The 25,991-nt window shown below is 49.5% G+C and overlaps 9 non-coding genes across 9 annotated transcripts; 4 read left to right on the top strand and 5 right to left on the bottom strand.

Annotated features, from left to right (window-relative positions):
- Positions 1–2,804: 2,804 nt before the first annotated feature.
- On the bottom strand, positions 2,805–2,876 carry TRNAE-CUC (transfer RNA glutamic acid (anticodon CUC)). The gene has a single exon. It is a non-coding gene; the product is annotated as a tRNA-Glu (tRNA).
- A 381-nt stretch (positions 2,877–3,257) lies between these two features.
- TRNAE-CUC (transfer RNA glutamic acid (anticodon CUC)) lies at positions 3,258–3,329 on the top strand. The gene has a single exon. It is a non-coding gene; the product is annotated as a tRNA-Glu (tRNA).
- An 815-nt stretch (positions 3,330–4,144) lies between these two features.
- On the bottom strand, positions 4,145–4,216 carry TRNAE-CUC (transfer RNA glutamic acid (anticodon CUC)). The gene has a single exon. It is a non-coding gene; the product is annotated as a tRNA-Glu (tRNA).
- Positions 4,217–4,597: 381 nt separating this feature from the next.
- TRNAE-CUC (transfer RNA glutamic acid (anticodon CUC)) lies at positions 4,598–4,669 on the top strand. The gene has a single exon. It is a non-coding gene; the product is annotated as a tRNA-Glu (tRNA).
- Positions 4,670–5,484: 815 nt separating this feature from the next.
- Positions 5,485–5,556, bottom strand: TRNAE-CUC (transfer RNA glutamic acid (anticodon CUC)). Its single transcript has one exon. It is a non-coding gene; the product is annotated as a tRNA-Glu (tRNA).
- A 381-nt stretch (positions 5,557–5,937) lies between these two features.
- On the top strand, positions 5,938–6,009 carry TRNAE-CUC (transfer RNA glutamic acid (anticodon CUC)). Its single transcript has one exon. It is a non-coding gene; the product is annotated as a tRNA-Glu (tRNA).
- Positions 6,010–24,254: 18,245 nt separating this feature from the next.
- Positions 24,255–24,326, bottom strand: TRNAE-CUC (transfer RNA glutamic acid (anticodon CUC)). Its single transcript has one exon. It is a non-coding gene; the product is annotated as a tRNA-Glu (tRNA).
- Positions 24,327–24,707: 381 nt separating this feature from the next.
- TRNAE-CUC (transfer RNA glutamic acid (anticodon CUC)) lies at positions 24,708–24,779 on the top strand. Its single transcript has one exon. It is a non-coding gene; the product is annotated as a tRNA-Glu (tRNA).
- Positions 24,780–25,595: 816 nt separating this feature from the next.
- Positions 25,596–25,667, bottom strand: TRNAE-CUC (transfer RNA glutamic acid (anticodon CUC)). Its single transcript has one exon. It is a non-coding gene; the product is annotated as a tRNA-Glu (tRNA).
- Positions 25,668–25,991: the final 324 nt, after the last annotated feature.

Genomic DNA, 25,991 nt, shown 5'->3' with positions numbered 1-25,991 from the left:
ATACAGTACCACTATTCCCAGCAGCGACACAGAGCACAATGCTATACAGTGACGGGTGAGCGGTGTACCACTATTCCCAGCAGACACAGAACAGTACACAGAATGCTATATAGTGTGGCTGAACGAGCGGTGTACCACTATTCCCAGCAGACACAGAACAGTACACAGAATGCTATATAGTGTGGCTGAACGAGCGGTGTACTACTGTTCCCAGCAGACACAGAACAGTACACAGAATGCTATATAGTGTGGCTGAACGAGCGGTGTACTACTGTTCCCAGCAGACACAGAACAGTACACAGAATGCTATATAGTGTGGCTGAACGAGCGGTGTACCACTATTCCCAGCAGACACAGAACAGTACACAGAATGCTATATAGTGTGGCTGAACGAGCGGTGTACTACTGTTCCCAGCAGACACAGAACAGTACACAGAATGCTATATAGTGTGGCTGAACGAGCGGTGTACTACTGTTCCCAGCAGACACAGAACAGTACACAGAATGCTATATAGTGTGGCTGAACGAGCGGTGTACTACTGTTCCCAGCAGACACAGAACAGTACACAGAATGCTATATAGTGTGGCTGAACGAGCGGTGTACTACTGTTCCCAGCAGACACAGAACAGTACACAGAATGCTATATAGTGTGGCTGAACGAGCGGTGTACTACTGTTCCCAGCAGACACAGAACAGTACACAGAATGCTATATAGTGTGGCTGAACGAGCGGTGTACCACTATTCCCAGCAGACACAGAACAGTACACAGAATGCTATATAGTGTGGCTGAACGAGCGGTGTACTACTGTTCCCAGCAGACACAGAACAGTACACAGAATGCTATATAGTGTGGCTGAACGAGCGGTGTACTACTGTTCCCAGCAGACACAGAACAGTACACAGAATGCTATATAGTGTGGCTGAACGAGCGGTGTACTACTGTTCCCAGCAGACACAGAACAGTACACAGAATGCTATATAGTGTGGCTGAACGAGCGGTGTACTACTGTTCCCAGCAGACACAGAACAGTACACAGAATGCTATATAGTGTGGCTGAACGAGCGGTGTACTACTGTTCCCAGCAGACACAGAACAGTACACAGAATGCTATATAGTGTGGCTGAACGAGCGGTGTACTACTGTTCCCAGCAGACACAGAACAGTACACAGAATGCTATATAGTGTGGCTGAACGAGCGGTGTACTACTGTTCCCAGCAGACACAGAACAGTACACAGAATGCTATATAGTGTGGCTGAACGAGCGGTGTACTACTGTTCCCAGCAGACACAGAACAGTACACAGAATGCTATATAGTGTGGCTGAACGAGCGGTGTACTACTGTTCCCAGCAGACACAGAACAGTACACAGAATGCTATATAGTGTGGCTGAACGAGCGGTGTACTACTGTTCCCAGCAGACACAGAACAGTACACAGAATGCTATATAGTGTGGCTGAACGAGCGGTGTACTACTGTTCCCAGCAGACACAGAACAGTACACAGAATGCTATATAGTGTGGCTGAACGAGCGGTGTACTACTGTTCCCAGCAGCGACACACAATGACTGGGGGGGACCCTGGCTAGCGTGGCTGGAGCGCGAACTACCCTGCCTGCCTACCCAAAGCTAAACCCACAGACAAATGGCGGAGATATGACGTGGTTCGGGTATTTATTTACCCGAACCACGTGACAGTTCGGCCAATCAGAGCGCGTTCGGGTCCGAACCACGTGACCCGTTCGGCCAATCACAGCGCTAGCCGAACGTTCGGGGAACGTTCGGCCATGCGCTCTTAGTTCGGCCATATGGCCGAACGGTTTGGCCGAGCACCGTCAGGTGTTCGGCCGAACTCGAACATCACCCGAACAGGGTGATGTTCTGCAGAACCCGAACAGTGGCGAACACTGTTCGCCCAACACTAGTCTAGTGGCTAGGATTCGGCGCTCTCACCGCCGCGGCCCGGGTTCGATTCCTGGTCAGGGAAGGCCTCGTTCTTTTTTTCTTGATCTCTCACGCAGCAGCGGCACTTCCTTGAGTCGCTTGTCTTAACCGCTGGATTGACTCCTTATGCAGGCTCCATTGCCTGCAACAGTAAGATGGTAAGAGCAGTAAAGCCTGGTACACACCATGCAATTTCCCATCAGATAGATGGGTCGAATAGATCATTTCTGGCAGGTCCGATCTGATTCCCGATCGTTTTTCTGATCGATTTGCATACAAGTGACCGGAATATCGATCAGAAAAACGATCGGAAATCCGATCGGATCTGTCAGAAATTATCTATTGACTCATCTATCTGATGGGAAATTGCATGGTGTGTAACAGGCATAAGACCAAAGAGGAAGGTGGACCATTTGAAAGACATGCAAGACTGCAAAGCTTTCAAGGGAGATTCCAACTTTCTGGAAAAAACATGCAGCACACATTATCAGCCAGGTTTCACCCCGTCATTTTTCTCCTCAGCGTTCATGTGTATGAAAAAGAAAATGTAAAAACCCCTTTAACTCAGATCCAGATCATGGAATCATCCCTAGGAGGCAGTGTGCGACTGCCAAGAGGCATGCAGGGAGACCTCCATCAGCAGAAGCTGCACACAGTCTCCCTTTCCAAACAGCTATGCGACAGAAGAAAGCGGTTTGGTTCTTTTTGTTTTTTCCGAGTCAGCCTATAGTGAACAGACTGAAGACTTAACAAAGATGGCCAGCCAAGTGCAGGACTCCTGCATAAGGAGTCAATCCAGCGGTAAAGACAAGCATCTCAAGGAAGTGTCGCTGCTGCGTGAGAGATTAAGAAAGAGGCCTTCCCTGACCGGGAATCGAACCCGGGCTACGGCGGTGAGAGCACCGAATCCTAGCCACTAGACCACCAGGGAGAGATGAAAGTACATCCACATGAACGCTGAGGAGAAAAGGGACAGGATGAAAGCTGGCTGCTAATTTGTGCTGCGTGTTTTTTTCCAGAAAGTTGGAATCTCCCTTGAGAGCTTTGCATGTCTTCCAAATAGTCCAACTTCCTCCTTGGTCTTATGCCTGGTACACACCATGCAATTTCCCATTCGTGAAAGCACAGAGCTCTCTGATGAAGGTCTGGCAGGAAGGAGCAGTGGGAAGAGGAAGAGGGTAATAATGGGAAAGAGTGACATGAGTGACGGCAAAGCAATTCATCACGGCATGGATCGTTCGGGTGCCGCCGCGTGCTGTTCTCTGTGGAGTTGACTTATTTTACCGTCAGAAGGCTTGGGAGCCTTCATCTCTCCCTGGTGGTCTAGTGGCTAGGATTCGGCGCTCTCACCGCCGCGGCCCGGGTTCGATTCCCGGTCAGGGAAGGCCTCCTTCTTTTTTCTTGATCTCTCACGCAGCAGCGGCACTTCCTTGAGTCGCTTGTCTTAACCGCTGGATTGACTCCTTATGCAGGCTCCATTGCCTGCAACAGTAAGATGGTAAGAGCAGTAAAGCCTGGTACACACCATGCAATTTCCCATCAGATAGATGGGTCGAATAGATCATTTCTGGCAGGTCCGATCTGATTCCCGATCGTTTTTCTGATCGATTTGCATACAAGTGACCGGAATATCGATCAGAAAAACGATCGGAAATCCGATCGGATCTGTCAGAAATTATCTATTGACTCATCTATCTGATGGGAAATTGCATGGTGTGTAACAGGCATAAGACCAAAGAGGAAGGTGGACCATTTGGAAGACATGCAAGACTGCAAAGCTTTCAAGGGAGATTCCAACTTTCTGGAAAAAACATGCAGCACACATTATCAGCCAGGTTTCACCCCGTCATTTTTCTCCTCAGCGTTCATGTGTATGAAAAAGAAAATGTAAAAACCCCTTTAACTCAGATCCAGATCATGGAATCATCCCTAGGAGGCAGTGTGCGACTGCCAAGAGGCATGCAGGGAGACCTCCATCAGCAGAAGCTGCACACAGTCTCCCTTTCCAAACAGCTATGCGACAGAAGAAAGCGGTTTGGTTCTTTTTGTTTTTTCCGAGTCAGCCTATAGTGAACAGACTGAAGACTTAACAAAGATGGCCAGCCAAGTGCAGGACTCCTGCATAAGGAGTCAATCCAGCGGTAAAGACAAGCATCTCAAGGAAGTGTCGCTGCTGCGTGAGAGATTAAGAAAGAGGCCTTCCCTGACCGGGAATCGAACCCAGGCCGCGGCGGTGAGAGCGCCGAATCCTAGCCACTAGACCACCAGGGAGAGATGAAAGAACATCCACATGAACGCTGAGGAGAAAAGTGACAGGATGAAAGCTGGCTGCTAATTTGTGCTGCGTGTTTTTTTCCAGAAAGTTGGAATCTCCCTTGAGAGCTTTGCATGTCTTCCAAATAGTCCAACTTCCTCCTTGGTCTTATGCCTGGTACACACCATGCAATTTCCCATTCGTGAAAGCACAGAGCTCTCTGATGAAGGTCTGGCAGGAAGGAGCAGTGGGAAGAGGAAGAGGGTAATAATGGGAAAGAGTGACATGAGTGACGGCAAAGCAATTCATCACGGCATGGATCGTTCGGGTGCCGCCGCGTGCTGTTCTCTGTGGAGTTGACTTATTTTACCGTCAGAAGGCTTGGGAGCCTTCATCTCTCCCTGCTGGTCTAGTGGCTAGGATTCGGCGCTCTCACCGCCGCGGCCCGGGTTCGATTCCCGGTCAGGGAAGGCCTCCTTCTTTTTTCTTGATCTCTCACGCAGCAGCGGCACTTCCTTGAGTCGCTTGTCTTAACCGCTGGATTGACTCCTTATGCAGGCTTCATTGCCTGCAACAGTAAGATGGTAAGAGCAGTAAAGCCTGGTACACACCATGCAATTTCCCATCAGATAGATGGGTCGAATAGATCATTTCTGGCAGGTCCGATCTGATTCCCGATCGTTTTTCTGATCGATTTGCATACAAGTGACCGGAATATCGATCAGAAAAACGATCGGAAATCCGATCGGATCTGTCAGAAATTATCTATTGACTCATCTATCTGATGGGAAATTGCATGGTGTGTAACAGGCATAAGACCAAAGAGGAAGGTGGACCATTTGGAAGACATGCAAGACTGCAAAGCTTTCAAGGGAGATTCCAACTTTCTGGAAAAAACATGCAGCACACATTATCAGCCAGGTTTCACCCCGTCATTTTTCTCCTCAGCGTTCATGTGTATGAAAAAGAAAATGTAAAAACCCCTTTAACTCAGATCCAGATCATGGAATCATCCCTAGGAGGCAGTGTGCGACTGCCAAGAGGCATGCAGGGAGACCTCCATCAGCAGAAGCTGCACACAGTCTCCCTTTCCAAACAGCTATGCGACAGAAGAAAGCGGTTTGGTTCTTTTTGTTTTTTCCGAGTCAGCCTATAGTGAACAGACTGAAGACTTAACAAAGATGGCCAGCCAAGTGCAGGACTCCTGCATAAGGAGTCAATCCAGCGGTAAAGACAAGCATCTCAAGGAAGTGTCGCTGCTGCGTGAGAGATTAAGAAAGAGGCCTTCCCTGACCGGGAATCGAACCCGGGCCGCGGCGGTGAGAGCGCCGAATCCTAGCCACTAGACCACCAGGGAGAGATGAAAGAACATCCACATGAACGCTGAGGAGAAAAGTGACAGGATGAAAGCTGGCTGCTAATTTGTGCTGCGTGTTTTTTTCCAGAAAGTTGGAATCTCCCTTGAGAGCTTTGCATGTCTTCCAAATAGTCCAACTTCCTCCTTGGTCTTATGCCTGGTACACACCATGCAATTTCCCATTCGTGAAAGCACAGAGCTCTCTGATGAAGGTCTGGCAGGAAGGAGCAGTGGGAAGAGGAAGAGGGTAATAATGGGAAAGAGTGACATGAGTGACGGCAAAGCAATTCATCACGGCATGGATCGTTCGGGTGCCGCCGCGTGCTGTTCTCTGTGGAGTTGACTTATTTTACCGTCAGAAGGCTTGGGAGCATTCATCTCTCCCTGGTGGTCTAGTGGCTAGGATTCGGCGCTCTCACTGCCGCGGCCCGGGTTCGATTCCCGGTCAGGGAAGGCCTCCTTCTTTTTTCTTGATCTCTCACGCAGCAGCGGCACTTCCTTGAGTCGCTTGTCTTAACTAGTGTTGGGCGAACAGTGTTCGCCACTGTTCGGGTTCTGCAGAACATCACCCTGTTCGGGTGATGTTCGAGTTCGGCCGAACACCTGACGGTGCTCGGCCAAACCGTTCGGCCATATGGCCGAACTAAGAGCGCATGGCCGAACGTTCCCCGAACGTTCGGCTAGCGCTGTGATTGGCCGAACGGGTCACGTGGTTCGGACCCGAACGCGCTCTGATTGGCCGAACTGTCACGTGGTTCGGGTAAATAAATACCCGAACCACGTCATATCTCCGCCATTTGTCTGTGGGTTTAGCTTTGGGTAGGCAGGCAGGGTAGTTCGCGCTCCAGCCACGCTAGCCAGGGTCCCCCCTGTCATTGTGTCACTGCTGGGAACAGTAGTACACCGCTTGCTCAGCCACACTATATAGCATTCTGTTTACTGCCACTCTGTGTACCTCGCTCAGCCACACTATATAGCATTCTGTTTACTGCCACTCTGTGTCTGCTGGGAATAGTAGTACACCCCTTGCTCAGCCACACTATATAGCATTCTGTTTACTGCCACTCTGTGTACCTCGCTCAGCCACACTATATAGCATTCTGTTTACTGCCACTCTGTGTCTGCTGGGAATAGTGGTACACCGCTCGCTCAGCCACACTATATAGCATTCTGTTCACTGTTCTGTGTCTGCTTGGAATAGTGGTACACCGCTCGCTCAGCCACACTATATAGCATTCTGTTTACTGTTCTGTGTCTGCTGGGAATAGTGGTACACCGCTCGCTCAGCCACACTATATAGCATTCTGTTTACTGTTCTGTGTCTGCTGGGAATAGTGGTACACCGCTCGCTCAGCCACACTATATAGCATTCTGTTCACTGTTCTGTGTCTGCTGGGAATAGTGGTACACCGCTCGCTCAGCCACACTATATAGCATTCTGTTCACTGTTCTGTGTCTGCTGGGAATAGTGGTACACCGCTCGCTCAGCCACACTATATAGCATTCTGTTTACTGTTCTGTGTCTGCTGGGAATAGTGGTACACCGCTCGCTCATCCACACTATATAGCATTCTGTTCACTGTTCTGTGTCTGCTGGGAATAGTGGTACACCGCTCGCTCAGCCACACTATATAGCATTCTGTTCACTGTTCTGTGTCTGCTGGGAATAGTGGTACACCGCTCGCTCAGCCACACTATATAGCATTCTGTTCACTGTTCTGTGTCTGCTGGGAATAGTGGTACACCGCTCGCTCAGCCACACTATATAGCATTCTGTTTACTGTTCTGTGTCTGCTGGGAATAGTGGTACACCGCTCGCTCAGCCACACTATATAGCATTCTGTTTACTGTTCTGTGTCTGCTGGGAATAGTGGTACACCGCTCGCTCAGCCACACTATATAGCATTCTGTTTACTGTTCTGTGTCTGCTGGGAACAGTAGTACACCGCTCGCTCAGCCAGAGTATATAGCATTGTGTTTACTGCCACTCTGTGTACACCGCTCAACCAGACTATATACCATTGTTTACTGACACTCTGTGTACACCGCTCAGCCAGACTATATACCATTGTTTACTGACACTCTGTGTACACCGCTCAGCCAGACTATATACCATTGTTTACTGCCACTCTGATTCTGCTGGGAACAGTAGTACACCGCTCGCTCAGCCAGACTATATACCATTGTTTACTGACACTCTGTGTACACCGCTCAGCCAGACTATATACCATTGTTTACTGCCACTCTGATTCTGCTGGGAACAGTAGTACACCGCTCGCTCAGCCAGACTATATACCATTGTTTACTGACACTATATAGCAGACTATATAGCATTGTGTGTACACCGCTCAGCCAGACTATATACCATTGTTTACTGACACTCTGTGTACACCGCTCAGCCAGACTATATACCATTGTTTACTGCCACTCTGATTCTGCTGGGAACAGTAGTACACCGCTCGCTCAGCCAGACTATATACCATTGTTTACTGACACTCTGTGTACACCGCTCAGCCAGACTATATACCATTGTTTACTGCCACTCTGATTCTGCTGGGAACAGTAGTACACCGCTCGCTCAGCCAGACTATATAGCATTGTGTTTACTGCCACTCTGTGTACACCGCTCAGCCACACTATATAGCATTGCGTACTCTGCCAGTCAGTGTGTATATTGCTGGGATCAGTAATACTCCACTCACCGTCAACCACTATATGAGCTCAACATGAGTTCCCCAGAGACCTCCGCTGTGAGCAGCACTCCCAAGAACAGCAACAGCCAACGCCCCACGCAAGCTATAACATCCACCCCAGCAGCCAGTGTTCAGCAGCAGCCCTCCCCGGAGGAGAACGTTGTGTCCATCAGTCCGTCGCCAGAGCGATTAATGAGGGCTGCCATTGAGGAGATGATGGGGCCTGATGTGGAGGAGGAGGTCTGGCTCAGGCCAGCATCCCAAGTTAATGTTGAGGACGATGAGGGGTCTGTGTCTGGGGATGTTGGGGTGGCAGAGGTGGTGGGTGGGTCAGACTCAGGAGAAGAGTTGTATGATGAGGATGATGATCGGGACCATCTGTATGTGCCTCAGAGTCCGACCCCGGAAAACATGTTGTATCGTGTGTTTAGGTACTAAAATCTGCGTTCCCTCCCAGTAGTGTTGGGCGAACAGTGTTTGCCACTGTTCGGGTTCTGCAGAACATCACCCTGTTCGGGGTGACTATATAGCAGACTATATAGCATTGTGTTTAATGCCACTCTGTGTACACGGCTCAGCCACACTATATAGCTGTAAGGAAACGCGGAAAAGCCGCCATCTCTCGAGGTGAGGCGGCTGTTTCCGCGTCCAGCATGGCGTCACAACGCGGAAAAAACGCCGCGTGCCGCATAGGCAGTGCGGCGGAATCCGCATCAGAGGCGGCCCCTGCACTAGATACATTGCATGACAGTACTGGTGTGGCTGGGACTGATAGTCCACCAAGATTCAGACTTACACGCGCGCGAGCAGAGAGGCAGAGTTTAAATAGCAGTTAGAAGGGTGTCGGCTGACCAGCTGGGTCAGCTGACAAATTCCACTGCTCTCATTGGACCAGCAATTAGGGAGGTCCTGGAAAGGTCCTAGAGTATATATACTGCTGGTTGTTCACTTGCTCTTTGTCTGGCGTGCGATCACATACGTGGGAGCACCCAGATCCGTAGTCAGATCCTGAAGTGTGCCGGGACCAGCTGGAGCTGTAATCCTACACTTAGCTAGATATTTGATAGCTAAAGTACTAGTTTGATTGTGATTATATGTTATGACTTTTGCCTGCCTCGACTATCCTCCTGAACTCTGACCTTGTACCTCGATATTTCTGATACTCTGTTGCCGAACCTCGGCTCGTTCCTAGACTCTGTTTCTGCCTCCTGATTTTGTACCCCGATATATCTGATACCCCGTTGCCGAACCCTGCCTGTACTTTGACTCCGCCTTTGCCTACTGTATTTGTACTTTATCTGTCCGTGTGTGTACGACCTGGCTTGTCTGACCTCGAGAACCGACCTCACGATTGGAGGCGGTTCCCAGTCCTGTTAGTGACACTTCTTCCTGAGTGTCACTCTCGGACTTTCCTTCCTACTGTCAGTCTGACTCCTCCCGTCTTGGAGAGCTCAGGTCTGCGGAAGGAATCCGTGCAGTTCTCCTTGCTGCACTGAGGCCTAGGCCTCCTAGTGTTACTGTTACACCAAAACACTACACTCTACTCAGGCGAACAGAGGTTAGTTTGTATATCGGATTATCGGTGAGACTGCAGATCACTTATAATCTGGTATATATCTGTATTTCCGGCGATACTGCAGATCACCGGTAATCAGATACTCTCTGCGCCCACCGATCGTTACAGAACGCCAGACCAAAAAATGCAAATGGACGCACACACTGACCGTCTGGGCGCACTTGCCACTTCGGTGGAAAACATCAACCAAGTGCTGGGTAGCCACAAGACTATGATTGATGTCCTATCAGGCTCTGTGCGAACCCTCCAGACGTCAGTTGATTCAGTGCGATCCCCTCCTAGTGCTGACATACGCATGCCCGTACCAGATAAATTTTCCGGCCACAAGTCTGACTTCCGGAATTTTCAGAGTAGAGTGTTATCGTACTTCGAGTTGAGACCCCGATCCTCGGGGACTGAGACCCAACGGGTCACCTTTATTAAAACTTTACTGACTGGTGACTCCCAGTCATGGGCATACAACCTGCCTCCTACCGATACTGCTCTGACCTCGGTAGAGGAATTCTTTAAGGCCATGGCCGTAATTTACGACGACCCTGATCTTGCGGCAACCTCTGAGCGGAAGCTCAAACTTTTGCGGCAAGACAGGGGTTCAGTCGAGGATTACGCGGCTGAATTTCGCAGATGGTCAGTCACGGCCAGATTTGATAATTTTGCCCTCATGGATTACTTCTTGTCTGGGTTGTCGGAGGAGGTCTCCGATTTAATGCTAACCTTGCCTGAGCCCAGGACAGTCGATGAGGCCATCACATCGGCCATTCGAGTCGACCGTCGATTACGCCATCAGAGGCAGATTCGGGGCAGTCACCGTGCCAGGGTAACATCATATGTGGCACCCTCCGCTGCACACTTAGTAACGCCACCTCCGTCTGTCTCATCTCCTCCGGCCTTGCCTCCACCCGAACCAATGCAGATTGGTTGTTCGAAATTGACCCAGGTGGAGCGAAGGCGGAGAATGATGGATCAACTGCCCGAACAAGTCGGGGAACGAATTTGCCTAGGAGTAGTGGGGGGTGACACCCTAGGCACTCCACTTGCACCCCTTAAAGAAAAGAAATTGCTTCTCCCTTGTACAGTTACATGGGAGAAGAAATCTGTGGCCACTGAGGCTTTTATTGACTCAGGCTCAGCGGCCAATTTTATGAACTTTAAGTTTGCTCAGGAGTTGGGTATTCCGCTCACTCCTGTGACACCCCCCATTCAGGTCACGGCAGTAGACGATTCCCCTCTACAACGGAATCATGCTCTGTCACAGACCCCGGAGATGAAGGTCACCATAGGGGCACTGCATGGGGAACAATTATCGTTTTTTGTATTGCACATGTCTACCTCAACTATTATCCTTGGCATGCCGTGGTTGCAACTTCATTCACCTCAAATAGACTGGGCCACGGGTCAGTTAACCACTTGGTCACCTCGTTGTTTTCAGCGGTGTTTGGGGAAGTTGACCTTGGGGCAAACCAGATTTCAGGTGGAAGGGGTACCAGATCAGTATTCTGAATTTTCCGATGTGTTCTGTCCCAAGGCAGCTGATAAATTGCCCCCACATCGTCCTTTCGATTGTCCCATTGATCTCCGTTCAGGTTGTGTTCCCCCCCGGGGTCACTTGTACAATCTGTCAGGGCCCGAAAAATTGGCCATGCAGGAGTACATCCGTGAAAATTTGGCCAAGGGTTTCATTCGCCCGTCCCGGTCACCTGCCGGAGCAGGGTTCTTTTTTGTCAAAAAGAAAGACGGAGGCTTGCGACCCTGCATCGATTATCGCGGTCTCAACAAGATTACTATAAAGAATCGCTATCCGTTGCCACTGATAGATAATTTGTTCACTCAGGTTACTGACGCTAAGATTTTTTCTAAGCTAGATTTGCGGGGCGCGTACAATCTGATACGTATAAGAAGGGGCGATGAGTGGAAGACGGCCTTTAATACACCAGACGGGCATTATGAGTACCTGGTGATGCCCTTCGGGTTATGTAATGCTCCGGCCGTTTTTCAGGAACTCATTAACGAGGTATTCCGGGAGGTGTTGGGGAAATTTGTACTAGTTTATCTTGATGATATTCTTATCTTCTCCAACAACCTCACTGAACATAGAAACCATGTGAGGTTTGTGTTAAATCAGTTAAGGCAGAACTCGTTATACGCAAAGCTTGAGAAGTGCATCTTCGAAGTAACATCTGTTGCGTTCTTGGGGTACATAATTTCCACCACAGGCCTGTCTATGGATCCTGCCAAGGTCTCCGCTGTTCTGGAGTGGCCACAGCCGGTTGGGTTGAAATCCCTTCAGCGCTTTCTTGGCTTCGCCAACTACTATAGACGGTTTATAAAGGGGTACTCCACTGTCATTGCTCCCCTTACCTGCCTCACTAAGAAGGGGGCGGATACCACTCACTGGTCTCCTGAGGCTTTACATGCTTTTGCCACCCTGAAGGGCCTATTCTGTTCAGCACCCATCCTCAGACATGTGGATGCCTCTTTCCCATTCATTGTGGAGGTAGATGCCTCGGAGGTTGGGGTGGGGGCTGTGCTGTCACAGCGGTCAGGCTTGCAGGGTAGAATGCACCCGTGTGCGTATTTCTCTCGCAGGTTCTCCCCTGCAGAGAGGAATTACAATATTGGAAACAGGGAGCTCTTGGCCATCAAATTGGCTTTCGAGGAATGGCGACACTGGTTAGAGGGAGCTGAACATACCATCACGGTTTACACCGATCACAAAAACCTAGAGTACATCGAGGGGGCTAAACGGTTGAGCCCTCGCCAGGCTCGATGGTCGTTGTTCTTCTCCAGGTTTACTTTCATTATTACGTACACCCCAGGGAGCAAGAATGTTAATGTCACGGTCAGTTACCTGTTCAGAGGAGGCGGCCAGTACGCACGAATGCTGGCGGTCGTCCTGGTGGGTCTCGGCGGGGCGACCTGTCGGTGCTCACCAGTGTGCGCTGCATCGCACGGCGTAAACGTTGGCGTCAGGAGGCGCTGGCGTGAGCGTTGTGTGGCGTTGCGTGCACAGGGGCGGCTACTGTGCATCTTGTTCTGGCGTTTGTGCGCGCGGGCGTTTGCGCGCGTGCGCGTGCGCGCGCATTTTGCGTGCGTGCGTGCGCGTTTACGTGCGCGACTGCGCATGCGCGCGCAGCGCGGGGCGTTGTGCGCATGCGCGCGCGGTGCGTCGTGCTGGGCGCGCCAAAGTTGGCCTATTTAAACCTGGAGAGTGCACGGCTTCCTTGCTGTAGTATTGCAGCTAGTGTTGTACTCCCGTGCCGTGACCCAGTGTCTGCCCGTTTGCTGTTTATTCCGGAACCCGACCTTGGCCTGTCTGACTGCCCGCTTGTTGATGATCTCTGCCTGTCTGACTACCCGCTCTGTTGCCGAACCCTGCCTGTATGAGAACCTGCTCCGTTGCCGACCTCCGCCAGTCCTGATTACCCGCTCTGTTGCCGAACCCTGCTTGTATGAGGACCTGTATTGCTGCCGACTTCTGCTTATCCTGAGAGTATCCCTGCTTCTGTCTACACTGGTTGCTGAGTCCTTGCACTACCCGACTCAGACCAGAGGAGTGCCGTGGTTTCATCCTGCTCAACAGTCCCTCGGATTCCGCGAGCACTCCTGCCTCCTGCACACCTCGGTGCCCCTGTTCCCACTCCAGGGGTGTCAGGTGTCAAGCTGCAAGAGTTGCTACCCTCAGCACAACGGTCTCCGCCACTACAAAGTGCGTGACAGTTAAGGCGGATGCTCTATCCAGATGTTTTGAGTCAGAGACAGCACAGCCCTCCATTCCAGAGACCATTATTCCCCAGAAATTAATACTGGCAGCCACTGAAACTTGGGAGGATTGGAGGGAGACATTGGCTCCCTTTCAGCAAGACATTCCGGAAGGGAAGCCCGCAGGGGTCCTGTTTGTTCCTCTGCCTTTTCGCCTGCAGGTTCTTGAGATGTTTCATGCACATAAGAACGCAGGGCATCCTGGGGCATCCAGGACACAGGATTTGATAGCCAGATGCGCCTGGTGGCCTTCCTTGGCAGCGGATTGTAAGGAATACGTAAAAGAGTGTTTGATATATGCCAAGAGTAAACCCTCCCGGCTGGCACCTGTCGGTACGTTGCAGCCTTTGCCCACCCCGAATGAGCCGTGGACCCACCTGTCCATGGATTTTGTGGGCGAGCTTCCCAGGTCTGAAGGTATGGCGGTCATTTGGGTGATAGTCGACCGTTTTAGTAAGATGGCCCACTTTGTGCCTTTGAAAGGACTCCCCTCAGCTCAGGAATTGGCCGAGTTGTTTATCACTCATGTCTTCCGTTTACATGGCATTCCCGAAGACATAGTTTCAGACAGGGGAGTCCAATTCGTCTCACGGTTTTGGAAAGCTTTTTGCCACCTCATGGGCATAAAGCTATCTTTTTCATCGGGCTATCACCCACAGACCAACGGCCAGACTGAGAGAATAAATCAGTCTTTAGAGCAATTTTTAAGGTGTTATGTGGCAGAGGCGCAGGACGATTGGGTCAGATTTCTGCCCTTCGCAGAATTTGCCCAGAATAATTTAAAAAACTCGTCCTCCGGATTCTCTCCCTTTCAGGTGGTGACGGGGAGATCACCCAAATTTTCCCCATTACCTATAGCCTCCACTCCTTTCCCAGCCCTGGAGGCCTGGCAAAAGTCATTGAAGGACCTTTGGGGGACGGTTAGAAGTAACCTGGAGAAGGCATTTTTGAGTCAGAAGGGTCAAGCTGACAAAAGACGGTCGCTGGAGTGGAAGTTCCGACCAGGAGACTTGGTCTGGGTGTCCACACGTCACTTGACCCTAAGACAACCTTCGAAGAAGCTTGGTCCCAGGTTTGTGGGTCCATTCCCGGTTGTCAGGAAAGTCAATGATGTTACTTACACCGTTGATCTTCCCTCTAACATGCGGGGGGTGAGGTCTTTCCACGTGTCCCTTCTTAAGCCAGCAGTCCAGGTGGGTCCCACTCCTCCTCCTCCTGTCTTGGTAGATGCCCAACACGAATATGAGGTGGAGAAGATTCTAGATTCACGCTCTGTACAAAACTCGGTACAATACCTCGTGCACTGGAAAGGGTATGGCATTGAGGAGAGGCAATGGGTACCGGGGACGCGCATGCATGCAGACGAATTAAAAAGGGAGTTTCATGCCTTACACCCCGAGAAACCTGGTGGGAGTTGTCCGGAGTCCACTCCTCGGGGGGGGGGGTACTGTAAGGAAACGCGGAAAAGCCGCCATCTCTCGAGGTGAGGCGGCTGTTTCCGCGTCCAGCATGGCGTCACAACGCGGAAAAAACGCCGCGTGCCGCATAGGCAGTGCGGCGGAATCCGCATCAGAGGCGGCCCCTGCACTAGATACATTGCATGACAGTACTGGTGTGGCTGGGACTGATAGTCCACCAAGATTCAGACTTACACGCGCGCGAGCAGAGAGGCAGAGTTTAAATAGCAGTTAGAAGGGTGTCGGCTGACCAGCTGGGTCAGCTGACAAATTCCACTGCTCTCATTGGACCAGCAATTAGGGAGGTCCTGGAAAGGTCCTAGAGTATATATACTGCTGGTTGTTCACTTGCTCTTTGTCTGGCGTGCGATCACATACGTGGGAGCACCCAGATCCGTAGTCAGATCCTGAAGTGTGCCGGGACCAGCTGGAGCTGTAATCCTACACTTAGCTAGATATTTGATAGCTAAAGTACTAGTTTGATTGTGATTATATGTTATGACTTTTGCCTGCCTCGACTATCCTCCTGAACTCTGACCTTGTACCTCGATATTTCTGATACTCTGTTGCCGAACCTCGGCTCGTTCCTAGACTCTGTTTCTGCCTCCTGATTTTGTACCCCGATATATCTGATACCCCGTTGCCGAACCCTGCCTGTACTTTGACTCCGCCTTTGCCTACTGTATTTGTACTTTATCTGTCCGTGTGTGTACGACCTGGCTTGTCTGACCTCGAGAACCGACCTCACGATTGGAGGCGGTTCCCAGTCCTGTTAGTGACACTTCTTCCTGAGTGTCACTCTCGGACTTTCCTTCCTACTGTCAGTCTGACTCCTCCCGTCTTGGAGAGCTCAGGTCTGCGGAAGGAATCCGTGCAGTTCTCCTTGCTGCACTGAGGCCTAGGCCTCCTAGTGTTACTGTTACACCAAAACACTACACTCTACTCAGGCGAACAGAGGTTAGTTTGTATATCGGATTATCGGTGAGACTGCAGATCACTTATAATCTGGTATATATCTGTATTTCCGGCGATACTGCAGATCACCGGTAATCAGATACTCTCTGCGCCCACCGATCGTTACAATAGCATTGTGTTTACTTCCACTCTGTGTCTGCTGGGAACAGTAGTACACCGCTCACCCGCCACTGTATAGCATTGTGCTCTGTGTCACTGCTGACAATAGTGGTACACCGCTCACCCACCACTGTATAGCATTTCTGTACTGCCACTGTACTGCTGCCAGTCAGCGTGTACTTTAAGGATAAGTGAAATGAGGAAGAAATCCGGTGAAAGAGGGAGGGGCAAGGGAAGAGGTGTTTCCCCTGACGGTTCACGTACAGGCCACAGGGGAGCACCCAAGAAAACCCACTCAATACTGCCCATGTTGTCCAGGACAACAACCCTCACAGATCCAAAAGAACAGGACCAGATAATTACTTGGATGACCTCTCAAGCGTCCAGCAGTGGGTTAAGCAGCACCAGCACATCACGCACGAGGTCCGAGTCCTCAGCCAGTTAAAGTCTGGGCTTTCTTTGAAGACTGCACTGAGGATGTTACCATGGCGATTTGCAAGGTGTGCAAGACCCGCCTGAGCAGGGGGAAAAGTATTAACAACCTCTCCACCACCAGCATGAGCCGCCACATTCTATCCAAACATCCCACTCTGTGGGCAAACGCGGCAGGACAGGGTACCACCAGCAACACTGCCTCCCTTGGGTTCACCAGACTCACCACCAGACCCGCCTCAGCAGCAGCAGTAGCCCAGCCATTGCGTGGTTCACAACATTCACAAACATCAGACGATGCTGACACTGTCACTTTCCGGACTAGTGCTCTTGAGGTCTCCCAGTGTTCATCAAACACAACAACCAACAGCCCTTCGGTGTGCAGCGCTACGGTTGAGTTGTCTGTCTCTGAGATGTTTGAGCACAAGAGGAAATTGCCAGCAAATGACCCCCGGGCCGTGGCAGTAACAGCCAGCCAGCATAGCCAAGCTTCTGGCCTGCGAAATGCTGCCATATCGAGTGGTGGAGACAAACAGCTTCAAGGGCATGATGTCAGTGGCCATCCCACGTTACGTGGTTCCCAGCCGCTACCACTTTGCGCGCTCTGCAGTGCCTGAGTTGCATGAGCACGTGGTCAGCTAAATAACCCGAAGCTTGAAGAATGCCGTTGCCTGCAAGGTTCACCTCACCACTGACACCTGGACGAGTGCGTTCGGCCAGGGTCGATACATCTCCCTTACCGCGCACTGGGTGAACCTTGTGGAGCCTGGCAGCGATTCCTCACCTGCTACGGCGCGGGTGTTGCCCACGCCGCAAACAGCTGGATAACAACAGCAGCACCTACCTCTCTGACTCCTTCTCCTCCAACGCATCTCAAAGCTGTACCTCATCCGGAAATGCTAACCCAGCACCAGCAGCAGTAGGATCGTGGAAGCAGTGCAGCACAGCTGTTGGCATGCGTCAGCAAGCGTTGCTGAAGCTGATCTGCCTTGGGGATAAGCAGCACACAGGGGAGGAAATTTGGAGGGGAATAAAGGAACAGACGGATTTGTGGCTGGCACCGCTGGACCTGAAACCGGGCATGAAGCTAGACACCTGGCACGAACTGGCAATGTACGCAATAGAGGTGCTGGCTTGCCCGGCAGCCAGCGTTATGTCGGAACGCTGTTTCAGTGCTGCCGGAGGCATCATCACAGATCGGCGTATCCGCCTCTCCACAGAAAATGCAGACCGTCTGACTCAAATTAAAATGAATCAATCCTGGATTGGAAACGACTACGCAACACTCCTGGACCCCAACCAAGTAACATGACCGATGAACATCTGGGATGGTTTAGCGTTTCCGGTCCCTGTTTATTGAACCTCTCATCTGTATTACATTTATGACTGCATGGCGGCAAAAAGCATTGCTGCTATATCCGCACGCTTTTTGTCCTCATGCAAGGCCTGGGTTGTTGTGTCTCACAAAGCGTGGCCTTCTCCTCCTGCGCCTCCTCCTGTTCCATCACGTGTGCTGCTGCTGCTGCTGCTGCTGCTGGGTTACCGTTGCCGGTCCCTGTTTATGGAACCTCTTATCTTTATTACATTTATGACTACATGGCGGTACAAAGCATGCTATCCGCACGCTTTTTGTCCTCATGCAAGGCCTGGGTTGTTGTGTCTCACAAAGCGTGGCCTTCTCCTCCTGCGCCTCCTCCTGTTCCATCACGTGTGCTGCTGCTGCTGCTGCTGCTGCTGGGTTACCGTTGCCGGTCCCTGTTTATGGAACCTCTTATCTTTATTACATTTATGACTACATGGCGGTACAAAGCATGCTATCCGCACGCTTTTTGTCCTCATGCAAGGCCTGGGTTGTTGTGTCTCACAAAGCGTGGCCTTCTCCTCCTGCGCCTCCTCCTGTTCCATCACGTGTGCTGCTGCTGGGTTAGCGTTGCCGCGTGGTCCCTGTTTATTGAACCACTTATCTTTATTACATTTATGACTGCATGGTGGTACAAAGCATGCTATCCGCACGCTTTTTGTCCTCATGCAAGGCCTGGGTTGTTGTGTCTCACAAAGCGTGGCCTTCTCCTCCTGCGCCTCCTCCTGTTCCATCACGTGTGCTGCTGCTGGGTTAGCGTTGCCGCGTGGTCCCTGTTTATTGAACCACTTATCTTTATTACATTTATGACTGCATGGTGGTACAAAGCATGCTATCCGCACGCTTCTTGTCCTCATGCAAGGCCTGGGTTGTTGTGTCTCAAAGCGTGGCCTTCTCCTCCTGCGCCACCCTCCTCCTGTTCCATCACGTGTGCTGCTGCTGGGTTAGCATTACCGGCAGGCATGGTCGGAATAGCCCATTTCCGTTTCCGTCACAATTCCGCATTCCGTCATATAGAAATTCCGTTACCGTTCCATTCCGACGGTATACCGGAGTAATTCCGCGGAATTCCGTTTAATTCGGAATTCCGCCGGAAAAATTTTAAAATTCTCTCTCTCTCTCTCTCTCTCTCTCTCTCTCTCTCTCTCTCTCTCTCTCCCTCCCTCCCTCCCTCCCTCCCTCCCTCCCTCCCTCCCTCCCTCCCTCCCTCCATCCCTCCATCCATCCATCCATCCATCCATCTCATCCATCCATCTCATCCATCTCATCCATCTCATCCATCTCATCCATCTCATCCATCTCATGCATCCATCTCATGCATCCATCCATCCATCTCATGCATCCATCCATCCATCCATCTCATGCATCCATCCATCCATCCATCCATCCATCCATCCATCCATCCATCCATTCCATCCATCTCATCCATCTCATCCATCTCATCCATCCATCCATCCATCCATCCATCCATCCATCTCATCCATCTCATCCATCTCATCCATCTCATCCATCTCATCCATCTCATGCATCCATCTCATGCATCCATCCATCTCATCCATCCATCCATCCATCCATCCATCCATCCATCCATCCATCCATCCATCCATCCATCCATCCATCCATCCATCCATCCATCCATCCATCCATCCATCCATCCATCCATCCATCCATCCATCCATCCATCCATCCATCCATCCATCCATCCATCCATCCATCCATCCATCCATCCATCCATCCATCCATCCATCCATCCATCCATCCATCCATCCATCCATCCATCCATCCATCCATCCATTCCATCCATCCATCCATTCCATCCATTCCATCCATCCATTCCATCCATCCATTCCATTCCATCCATCTCATCCATCTCATCCATCTCATCCATCCATCCATCCATCTCATCCATCTCATCCATCTCATCCATCTCATCCATCTCATCCATCTCATCCATCTCATCCATCTCATCCATCTCATCCATCTCATCCATCTCATCCATCTCATCCATCTCATCCATCTCATCCATCTCATCCATCTCATCCATCTCATCCATCTCATGCATCTCATGCATCTCATGCATCTCATCCATCTCATCCATCCATCTCATGCATCCATCTCATGCATCCATCTCATGCATCCATCCATCCATCTCATGCATCCATCCATCCATCTCATGCATCCATCCATCCATCTCATGCATCCATCTCATGCATCCATCCATCCATCCATCCATCTCATGCATCCATCTCATGCATCCATCTCATGCATCCATCTCATGCATCCATCTCATGCATCCATCTCATGCATCCATCTCATGCATCCATCTCATGCATCCATCTCATGCATCCATCTCATGCATCCATCTCATGCATCCATCTCATGCATCCATCTCATGCATCTCATGCATCTCATGCATCAGGGAATTGCAGATTTTCAAAACAGCTTATATACCATAGCTGGGATTTGAACCCAGAACCTAGTGTGTAGTAGGTATGTGTCTTAACCTCTAGACCATGACCCACACTACATGTTAAAGCTGGCAGTAGCATAAACCATACTTCCATTATGATCAATTCGATAGAAAAAGTAGCATGATTAAGGATTTGTACTTTTTGAAAAGCATGCCTATATACCATAGCTGGGATTTGAACCAAGGACCTTGTGTATAGTAGGTATCTGTCTTAACCTCTAGACCATGACCCACACTTCATGTTAAAGCTGGCAGTAGCATAAACCATACTTCCATTATGATCAATTCGATAGAAAAAGTAGCATGATTAAGGATTTGTACTTTTTGAAAAGCATGCCTATATACCATAGCTGGGATTTGAACCAAGGACCTAGTGTATAGTAGGTATCTGTCTTAACCTCTAGACCATGACCCACACTACATGCTAAAGCTGGCGGTAGCATAAACCATACTTCCATTATGATCAATTCGATAGAAAAAGTAGCATGATTAAGGATTTGTACTTTCTGGCTTCCATGTGGATGGGGGGTGCTGCACTGCTATTCCATATGTGGACCACCAATATTTAAAGATGTAGCTGACTGCATTTATAAGCAATACATTTTCTGTGTGGGGGGCCGGTAAGAAAGCCTTAGGGGGCCACATTCGGCCTGCGGGCCTTAGTTTGAGGACCACTGCTCTAGACCATCAACCACACTCAGGGCCAGGCTTTAGCATGTAGTGTGGTCAGAGGTGGGACAAGGTCCTTCAGCACCCAAGGCTGAGACAGCAAAGTGCGCCCCCCCATCCCTCCCACCCCAGCTGTCACACACTGATTGCTATTACACTAAGAGGTGCCCCAGGGCCCCCCCCCCCCACCCCCAACACCTTAATCTCTACTTATCTGGCTTGCAGTCGCTGCCATGTATCACCTTTTCTTATTTCTTTCTGCTTCAAACACAATTGGGAATGACAGCTGAATGAATTGTGCACCCCCTCCTACACTGCGCCCTGAGGCTGCAGCCTCTCCCTTACTAGTGGGTAAGACAGGTACCTACTACTATGCAGTGTGGGTCATGGTCTAGAGGTTAAGACAGATACCTACTACACACTAGGTCCTGGGTTCAAATCCCAGCTATGGTATGTAGGCATGCTTTTCAAAAAGTACAAATCCTTAATCATGCTACTTTTTCTATCGAATTGATCATAATGGAAGTATGGTTTATGCTACCGCCAGCTTTAGCATGTAGTGTGGGTCATGGTCTAGAGGTTAAGACAGATACCTACTATACACTAGGTCCTTGGTTCAAATCCCAGCTATGGTATATAGGCATGCTTTTCAAAAGTACAAATCCTTAATCATGCTACTTTTTCTATCGAATTGATCATAATGGAAGTATGGTTTATGCTACCGCCAGCTTTAGCATGTAGTGTGGGTCATGGTCTAGAGGTTAAGACAGATACCTACTATACACAAGGTCCTTGGTTCAAATCCCAGCTATGGTATATAGGCATGCTTTTCAAAAAGTACAAATCCTTAATCATGCTACTTTTTTCTATCGAATTGATCATAATGGAAGTATGGTTTAATGGTTTATGCTACCGCCAGCTTTAGCATGTAGTGTGGGTCATGGTCTAGAGGTTAAGACAGATACCTACTATACACTAGGTCCTTGGTTCAAATCCCAGCTATGGTATATAGGCATGCTTTTCAAAAAGTACAAATCCTTAATCATGCTACTTTTTCTATCGAATTGATCATAATGGAAGTATGGTTTAATGGTTTATGCTACCGCCAGCTTTAGCATGTAGTGTGGGTCATGGTCTAGAGGTTAAGACAGATACCTACTATACACAAGGTCCTTGGTTCAAATCCCAGCTATGGTATATAGGCATGCTTTTCAAAAAGTACAAATCCTTAATCATGCTACTTTTTCTATCGAATTGATCATAATGGAAGTATGGTTTAATGGTTTATGCTACCGCCAGCTTTAGCATGTAGTGTGGGTCATGGTCTAGAGGTTAAGACAGATACCTACTATACACAAGGTCCTTGGTTCAAATCCCAGCTATGGTATATAGGCATGCTTTTCAAAAAGTACAAATCCTTAATCATGCTACTTTTTCTATCGAATTGATCATAATGGAAGTATGGTTTATGCTACTGCCAGCTTTAACATGTAGTGTGGGTCATGGTCTAGAGGTTAAGACACATACCTACTACACACTAGGTTCTGGGTTCAAATCCCAGCTATTGGTATATAAGCTGTTTTGAAAATCTGCAATTCCTACTGGATGGATGAGAGAGAGAGAGAGAGAGAGAGAGAGAGAGTAGAGAGAGAGAGAGAGAGAGAGAGAGAGAGAGAGAGAGGAGAGAGAGAGAGAGAGAGAGAGAGAGAGAGAGAGAGAGAGAGCAGAGAGAGAGAGAGAGAGAGAGAGAGAGAGAGAGAGAGAGAGAGAGAGAGAGAGAGAGAGAGAGAGAGAGAGAGAGAGAGGAGAGAGAGAGAGAGAGAGAGAGAGAGAGAGAGAGAGAGAGAGAGAGAGAGAGAGAGAGAGAGAGAGAGAGAGGAGAGAGAGAGAGAGAGAGAGAGAGATTTTTTTTGTGGTATTCTGGAAAATTCCGTCGGAATTATAAAATTTCCGCGGAATTCCGTTTGAGAGTTATAGGAATTCCGATTGACTACCGGAATCGGAATTAACCTAATTCCGGCCGGAATCACGGAATTTATAATTCCGCGGAATTTTCCGAGCATCCCTAATTACCGGTCCCTTTTCCTGGAACCTCTTATATGTATTACATTTATGACTGCATGCCGACAAAAAGCATGTTACCTGTGCAAAGAAAACAGACATTTCCCGCATTTAAAAGACAGTTTTCCCTTTGAAACTTTAAAATCGATTTTCTCAAAAACTATAAGCTCTTTTTGCTAAATTTTTTTTTCCTCTTGTACCCACTCCCAAGGTGCACATACCCTGTAAATTTGGGGTATGTAGCATGTAAGGAGGCTTTACAAACCACAAAAGTTCGGGTCCCCATTGACTTCCATTATGTTCGGAGTTCGGGTCGAACACCCGAACATCGCGGCCATGTTCGGCCTGTTCGGCCCGAACCCGAACATCTAGATGTTCGCCCAACACTAGTCTTAACCGCTGGATTGACTCCTTATGCAGGCTCCATTGCCTGCAACAGTAAGATGGTAAGAGCAGTAAAGCCTGGTACACACCATGCAATTTCCCATCAGATAGATGGGTCGAATAGATCATTTCTGGCAGGTCCGATCTGATTCCCGATCGTTTTTCTGATCGATTTGCATACAAGTGACCGGAATATCGATCAGAAAAACGATCGGAAATCCGATCGGATCTGTCAGAAATTATCTATTGACTCATCTATCTGATGGGAAATTGCATGGTGTGTAACAGGCATAAGACCAAAGAGGAAGGTGGACCATTTGGAAGACATGCAAGACTGCAAAGCTTTCAAGGGAGATTCCAACTTTCTGGAAAAAACATGCAGCACACATTATCAGCCAGGTTTCACCCCGTCATTTTTCTCCTCAGCGTTCATGTGTATGAAAAAGAAAATGTAAAAACCCCTTTAACTCAGATCCAGATCATGGAATCATCCCTAGGAGGCAGTGTGCGACTGCCAAGAGGCATGCAGGGAGACCTCCATCAGCAGAAGCTGCACACAGTCTCCCTTTCCAAACAGCTATGCGACAGAAGAAAGCGGTTTGGTTCTTTTTGTTTTTTCCGAGTCAGCCTATAGTGAACAGACTGAAGACTTAACAAAGATGGCCAGCCAAGTGCAGGACTCCTGCATAAGGAGTCAATCCAGCGGTAAAGACAAGCATCTCAAGGAAGTGTCGCTGCTGCGTGAGAGATTAAGAAAGAGGCCTTCCCTGACCGGGAATCGAACCAAGGCCACGGCGGTGAGAGCGCCGAATCCTAGCCACTAGACCACCAGGGAGAGATGAAAGAACATCCACATGAACGCTGAGGAAAAAAGTGACAGGATGAAAGCTGGCTGCTAATTTGTGCTGCGTGTTTTTTTCCAGAAAGTTGGAATCTCCCTTGAGAGCTTTGCATGTCTTCCAAATAGTCCAACTTCCTCCTTGGTCTTATGCCTGGTACACACCATGCAATTTCCCATTCGTGAAAGCACAGAGCTCTCTGATGAAGGTCTGGCAGGAAGGAGCAGTGGGAAGAGGAAGAGGGTAATAATGGGAAAGAGTGACATGAGTGACGGCAAAGCAATTCATCACGGCATGGAACGTTCGGGTGCCGCCGCGTGCTGTTCTCTGTGGAGTTGACTTATTTTACCGTCAGAAGGCTTGGGAGCCTTCATCTCTCCCTGGTGGTCTAGTGGCTAGGATTCGGCGCTCTCACCGCCGCGGCCCGGGTTCGATTCCCGGTCAGGGAAGGCCTCCTTCTTTTTTCTTGATCTCTCACGCAGCAGCGGCACTTCCTTGAGTCGCTTGTCTTAACCGCTGGATTGACTCCTTATGCAGGCTCCATTGCCTGCAACAGTAAGATGGTAAGAGCAGTAAAGCCTGGTACACACCATGCAATTTCCCATCAGATAGATGGGTCGAATAGATCATTTCTGGCAGGTCCGATCTGATTCCCGATCGTTTTTCTGATCGATTTGCATACAAGTGACCGGAATATCGATCAGAAAAACGATCGGAAATCCGATCGGATCTGTCAGAAATTATCTATTGACTCATCTATCTGATGGGAAAATTGCATGGTGTGTAACAGGCATAAGACCAAAGAGGAAGGTGGACCATTTGGAAGACATGCAAGACTGCAAAGCTTTCAAGGGAGATTCCAACTTTCTGGAAAAAACATGCAGCACACATTATCAGCCAGGTTTCACCCCGTCATTTTTCTCCTCAGCGTTCATGTGTATGAAAAAGAAAATGTAAAAACCCCTTTAACTCAGATCCAGATCATGGAATCATCCCTAGGAGGCAGTGTGCGACTGCCAAGAGGCATGCAGGGAGACCTCCATCAGCAGAAGCTGCACACAGTCTCCCTTTCCAAACAGCTATGCGACAGAAGAAAGCGGTTTGGTTCTTTTTGTTTTTTCCGAGTCAGCCTATAGTGAACAGACTGAAGACTTAACAAAGATGGCCAGCCAAGTGCAGGACTCCTGCATAAGGAGTCAATCCAGCGGTAAAGACAAGCATCTCAAGGAAGTGTCGCTGCTGCGTGAGAGATTAAGAAAGAGGCCTTCCCTGACCGGGAATCGAACCAAGGCCGCGGCGGTGAGAGCGCCGAATCCTAGCCACTAGACCACCAGGGAGAGATGAAAGAACATCCACATGAACGCTGAGGAGAAAAGTGACAGGATGAAAGCTGGCTGCTAATTTGTGCTGCGTGTTTTTTTCCAGAAAGTTGGAATCTCCCTTGAGAGCTTTGCATGTCTTCCAAATAGTCCAACTTCCTCCTTGGTCTTATGCCTGGTACACACCATGCAATTTCCCATTCGTGAAAGCACAGAGCTCTCTGATGAAGGTCTGGCAGGAAGGAGCAGTGGGAAGAGGAAGAGGGTAATAATGGGAAAGAGTGACATGAGTGACGGCAAAGCAATTCATCACGGCATGGAACGTTCGGGTGCCGCCGCGTG

The sequence above is a fragment of the Hyperolius riggenbachi genome, chromosome 8 (assembly GCF_040937935.1).
Source record: "Hyperolius riggenbachi isolate aHypRig1 chromosome 8, aHypRig1.pri, whole genome shotgun sequence".
NCBI classification, from domain to species: Eukaryota; Metazoa; Chordata; class Amphibia; order Anura; family Hyperoliidae; genus Hyperolius; species Hyperolius riggenbachi.
The sequence above is the reverse complement of the archived record's forward strand: the minus strand, read 5'-3'. Positions and strand labels throughout refer to the sequence as shown.